The sequence below is a fragment of the Monodelphis domestica genome, chromosome 4, assembly GCF_027887165.1.
Source record: "Monodelphis domestica isolate mMonDom1 chromosome 4, mMonDom1.pri, whole genome shotgun sequence".
NCBI lineage: Eukaryota > Metazoa > Chordata > Mammalia > Didelphimorphia > Didelphidae > Monodelphis > Monodelphis domestica.
The window spans coordinates 441,561,743-441,567,738 of record NC_077230.1 but is presented as its reverse complement, the minus strand read 5'-3'; the positions used below and the strand labels follow the sequence as shown (position 1 = coordinate 441,567,738).

The 5,996-nt window shown below is 51.4% G+C and overlaps 1 long non-coding RNA gene across 1 annotated transcript; it reads right to left on the bottom strand.

Moving 5' to 3' along the window:
• Positions 1-3,240: 3,240 nt before the first annotated feature.
• LOC107649192 (uncharacterized) lies at positions 3,241-5,744 on the bottom strand. The gene is made up of 3 exons (XR_008911684.1): positions 5,631-5,744; positions 3,971-5,330; positions 3,241-3,374 (listed from the first exon to the last, which is right to left on the bottom strand). It is a non-coding gene; the product is annotated as an uncharacterized LOC107649192 (long non-coding RNA).
• Between the last annotated feature and the right edge of the window lie 252 nt (positions 5,745-5,996).

Here is a 5,996-nt window from a genome sequence, read left to right as displayed (position 1 = left end):
ATTAAATGATTGTATGATTACTGTGTCTTCAGACACAAGGTAATACTCTGATATTTGTGAGTGGAATCTTGACCCGGCCACAGGGCTGTTGCCTAAGACAAACTCATGAGCATTTTGGCTCAGAGTCAAAAGCTCGGGTTGATATGTACACGCCCATAAAGGTGTCACCTTCACCTCGCCATCCAATCTGAATTGTCTATGCTTTGTATCGTGATTGCTACATGCTTGAAAGTGCTACCCACTTACACTCTGCAATAAAAACAGAAGGCGGCCCCATGAATTTTCTCTTGGATCTTCACTCTGCTCTGGGAACCTCTCTCTCACTCTATCTCTAGTAAACCTTCTCCTCTCCCGAGGCTCTAGCCTCTCTCGGCTTGCATTCTCTGCCTTAATCTCTTCCTCTACCTCGTGTTCCATTGACTCTCATATTTTCCTTTCAAGGAGAATATCATAGGGGTTTGCCTGCCCTATTTAAACACTGATTTGTCTGTGTCTGTCATTCTTCACCCTGGTTCTCAGATACCCTGCCTCTCCTCGGGTCCCTAACACAAAGGAGAACTCCTTCCCTTGTGGGCCCTGCAGATCTGGGACCCCACACTTTAGAAGTAATAACTATAGAAATGATGATAATGGTCATAGAAACCAGAATTTTAGAAATTTTAGAAATTATAATAATGATTATGGAAATAACTATAATGAATATAGAAATAAGAACTTTAGAAACCAGAATTATAGAAATAGGAATTGGGAAAATGATGACAATGATCAAAATGAAGAAAATGATAATACCCAAAAACGAAATATAAGAAATGGAGCTCATCCAAAAATTGTCAAGGTGCCCTTCAGGGGGGTGCCCAAGGAACATCCCAAACACAATGAAGGTATCTGGGGGGGGGCCTGGGGCACAGGAATCAGAGGATACAACCTTTGATGTCCTACTACCCATTGTCCCTATCCACTACCCTCCCCATACTAATGAACCCCATGTTACCTTAAAGGTGGGTAACACTTAGTATGATTGCCTCTTGGACACTGGAGCTACCAGGTCTATATTGAAGAATGTACCAGATTTAAAGTGTGGTGGGAGTGTCAGTAATATCCCAAAGAGTTAAAAAAAACTTGCCCCTAGAATGGTGTCTGTAGGACCCCTAAAGGTACAACATTCCTTTCTTTTGATGCCTGACTCCCCTTTAAATTTGCTGGGGAGAGACCTTCTATGCAAACTCAGAGCCACAATAACATGCTCCCCAGATGGTTCCTTAACATTGGAAGTACCAGAGGAATCTTTAAATTTACTCCCTGTACTTCCCTCGGAGAACCAGGGGGCAAAAGAGCCTCCCACTTTTGAAATACCTAAGGATATACCCGAATCTCTTTGGGCCACATCTTCTTCCGATGTAGGCTTACTTAAATCTGCTGTTCCTGTGCAGATCAAAACTAAATCTAGTCCACCTCCTTCCATTTCTCAGAATCCCCTCTAAAAGGAGGCAATTGAGGGTATTACACCAGTTATTAACTCATTAATAGAATAGGAAATAATAATCCCTTGCAAATCTGAATACAACACGCCCATCCTGCCAATTAAAAAAACAAAAAGAGGGCCTGGCCTGGTGACAAGTACCTCTATTGATTCGTACAGGATCTGAGGGCAGTGAATAATCATGTTATAAAGAGACACTCCATAGTTTCCATCATAAATACTATTATTTCCTCTATTCCTAGCACAGCTACATACTTTACAGTAGTAGACTTGTGCTCAGCTTTCTTTTCCATACCTATACATGAGAACTCCAGGCATATTTTTGCTTTTACCTGGAAAGGCTCACAATATACATGGAGTCGTCTGCCACAGGGTTATGTGGAAAGTCCGAGTTTATTTGAGTAAATTTTGAGCCAAGACACAGACAATATAACATTTAAAAATAGCAAATTAATCAAATATGTAGATGATCTACATATGTAGATGAAGCAGTTAGCTGACCAAATGCACTAGCTCCATCTTATAAATGCAAGGACAGAAGCAAAGAAACATGCTATATGGAGTATCTATTCTAAGGCAGAAGGTAAAGATTTTTTTAAAAACCCACAACGGGGTTCCATCACCATCATTTACCACAATTTGTTCAGCCATTCCCCAGTTGATGAACACCCCTTCAGTTTCCAGTTCTTTGCCACCACAAAAAGAGCTGCTAGAAATATTTGTGTCCACATGGGTTGTTTTTTTTCCATTCTCTCTGATGTCTTTGGGATACAGACCCAGGAGTGGTATCACTGGGTCAAAGGATATGCTGTTTGATGGCCCTTTGGGCCTGGTTTCAAACTGTTCTCCAAATTGGTTAGATCCATTGGCTCCTTCATCAGCTGTTCCTTAGTTTACCTATTTTTCCTTTAGTCCCTCCAGTGTTTGTCATTTCTGTTAAGTGTGAGGTGATACCTCAGAGCTGTTTTAATGTGCATTTCTCTAATCAGCAGTGATTGAGGAACAGTTTTTCCCATGATTCTAGATCACTTGGAGTTCTTCCAAACCTCCCTGACCTTATTCTTTGACCATTTATCAATTGGGGAATGACTTGTCTTCTTGTATGTTTTGTGTCAAGGAAGTTCATTCCCTCCCCCTTCTTAGTCACTTGACCTGTCCATCAAACATTCCTGAGATAATACAGTTGTGCCAGGTTTGGTCCCTCTCATGCGGTAGGTCAAGAAAAGTCAAGGCTTTGGGGCTTGAGAGGGAGAGAACTGAGAAGAGAAGGAGGAAGTAAGAAGTCAGGAACAAGTGAAGGGAAGAAGGAAGAGGCTTGCAGGCTAGGGCCCACGTGGTCAGGTTACTTAGAGGAATGGCTGTCTACCCTTTCCAATAAACCTTATAAAATAGATAATATCTAGGTAGAAATATTATTCAGTCCTTGCAGTTTGCAAACAAATTCTCTCCTTATTTGAGAAATGAGACCTTTCTAGGTCTAAGAGGCAGGCTGTTCTGTGCTCCCCTAATCTGTGTGTTGTGTCCCCTTTTCTGTCTAAGTCATGCCTACACAAGTTCCAACCTGTGGACTCTGGACTGCTGTTCTTTATTGCTGCTCCAAATGACCCAGGTCAGTGGAGCTGCCTCTGGTGCTTCTGGGAAATGTGACTTTCTCTCTCTCTCTCTCTCTCTCTCTCTCTCTCTCTCTCACACACACACACACACACACACACACTCACACACTGGTGGGAGTGGGAGAAGACACACGCATGGGCCTCTCCTTTGTTCTCATTCACAGCCCTTTAATAGGTGAATCCAGGGGCCACGAGCCCCTCAGCAGTTCCAAACGAGTGTCTGATTCTTTTCTTCCAGTGAGCTGACAGGGAGAGGAGGCATTTCCCCAACACCAAGGAACCTATATGGAGAGGAGAGGGAGAAGGAGCGGGTCTGGATGCCCAGGTCCTTCAGGAAGGCCAAGACTCTGGACAATGGAAGGGAGTAAAGGCCTGGGGACCTGGATACCTGGGTCCAAATGGGGTTTAAAGCCTGGGTGTCTGTCAGGATGGCTAGGTAGCACAGTGGACTTGGGAGAACCTGGATTCCAATATGGTCTCAGACACTTCCTAGATGGGTGACCCTGGGCAAGTCCCTTCACCCCCATTGCCCAGCCCTTGTTACTCTTCTGTCTTGGAATGAATACTAAAACAGAAGGGAAGGGTTAAGGGGAGGGGAGATGGGGCCTTTGAGTCTCTGAGGGAACAAAAGGATAGAGACTTGGCGTCCTGGGACCAACCATCACTTGTTGCCTTAACTCTGGTTCCTACTATGGACTCGGTGACTACGAGTCCTGGGTCTGAGCTAGGGTGCACTGGGGAGGGAGAGAGGCAGAGAGGAGCCTTGATGGGCTGGGGATTTGGGAAGAGGTATTTGGTGTCAGAGACAAGTGAGAACCGAAGAGGGGGATGCTGAAATGCCATGAGGGTGGGATGGATGCCTGGGCACGACTCTTACCAGCACTCCTGGAGGCAGTCCTTCGGGGAGGTCTAAAGCCAATGGGCAGAAAGCTCTCCAGGCTGGCCAGGCTTCAGGAGGCCGGAGTAGGGTGTGGCCTGGGTGGAAGGGGAGGAAGGAGGCTTCCCCCACTTGAGGGAGGAGGCACTGCTGGGCAGTAAGGAGAAGGGTGAGGTGGAGCTCTTGCTCTTTGGGCTCCCAGTAGGCTGCTCAGGGGAGGCCTTGGCAGGGGCGGGGGAGGAAGACTTTTTGGGGTGTTTGTGCCTGGGGTACGATGTGTGCATGAGCCAGCAGTGGGCTAGGTGGCCTGGGCAGGGCGTTTCTTGGAGCCCTTGCTAGAGGGGCAGAACTTGTGGAACTATCTATACACTTTGGTGACCCAGCATGGTGGCTTCTGGATGGCCTTCTTCAGCTGCAGCTTTTTGGAATGGTGCCACTCTTGGGGGTGCTCTTTGGGATGCTGCTGCTCTTGGGGATACCTCTGGTCTTGGGGGTACTCTTGGGGGCACTCTTGGGGCTCTAATGGGTCACTGAGCATGGAACTATTCGCTTGAGATTCGAAGTTGGAGCTCTGCAGCGGCCCTGAGTAAGACAAGCTCTTGGAATCCTCGTGGAGGCCCAGCCAGGAGGACAAGGTCTGGACTGGAGCCCTGCACGACTGGGACCTGGAGGGCCCTGAACTTGAAGTTTCCGATGGTGAGGCAGCCTGGCAAGGGCAGGGGGGGAGGAGTCACGCCGGGCCTCCTGGCCATACACAGCTGGCCTGACAGTCAGTCCCAGCCTCCCTAGTATCTTGGACCGGTTTGGAGCCCTGGAAATACTAGAGAAGAGGGTCCAGATGGTGACGCTGCCCTGGGGGGATTCGGGAGCGGGTTAGGCCTCTGGAAGAGCCGGGAGCCAGAGGGGTGGGGGGCGGGGCAGGGGGAGGGAAGGCATCCTTTACCTTCCACTTCCACTAGGCTCCCTGGGATGTTCGTCCTGAAAAGTCTGGGCTCTGATCTAGGGAAGCAACCCACTGGACTCTGGCGTGCTGGGTATCCCGGACCAGCCCTCCCTCTCCTCCCCAGCCCTTGTGCCCGCCCCCGCCCTGCCCCCCATCCGCCGGCAAGCTCGGGGCCATGCCCACTTCCGCTCCTCTTCTTTCCTGACTGGGAGCTTCTGCTGGGACCTGAAGGGCTTGGGGGCAGCGCCCGCTCTCGACATCACTTCCGGGAGGGGCCGGTGGTCTGCTGGTCCATCAGTTGGGAGAGCGGCCTGGGGTAGTGCAGTGCTTTGTCCCAGGTCCAGCCCGGGCTCCCCTTGGTCCTCGGGACGGGATACTGGGGAGGGAAGGCCACCTCCTTCCGTTTTGGGGGGGCCTCTGTGGAGGGACCAGAAGGGCCTCAGAAACCCAGAGCCAGGCGGAGGCGCCGGGGCAGGAGGCAGGAGGAGGGTTTTCTCAACCACTCGGGACATGGGGGCGCTCTCGTCCGGGAGGAGAGGAAAAGTGGGGGTCACGGGCCACCCGCGCCGCCTCCCGGCGTCAGACGGGGCTCCGGGCGGCCCTCACCTGGGCCCCCCCAGCCCTGCCCCACTGCCTCCCAGCCCTCCCCCCCCCCCCCCCCCCCGGCCCTCCTCCCGCCTCACCTCCCGGTCCTCCCACTGGCCTGTCTGGGGTCACCTGGAAAAAGTTACTCCCAAACATGGCCGTGAGGGGCCCGAGGGGCGGGCGGTTGCAGCCAGGCTTGGGGAAGCAGGACCGGAAGGAAAGCTCCACTTCCGGCAGGTGGAGCTCTCCTGGCGGGAAGGAAAGCTCCGCTTCCGGCAGGTGGAGCTCTCTCGGCTGGACAACTGCAAGCAGGGAGGAAGCAGGCGGGAGCTGGGGGCTGGCTGGCCCCTACGGGCTCCCCTGCAGCCCTGCAGCCCCCCAGGCCGGGGCCCCACCTGGTGAGGGTTTCTGGGGTTTCATTGGGCTCAGGGAGTCTCGGTGGGCCTGAGAATCAGGGCTCTGGGGTGGGGGGGCTGCTGGAGGAGGGCCAGGATACTC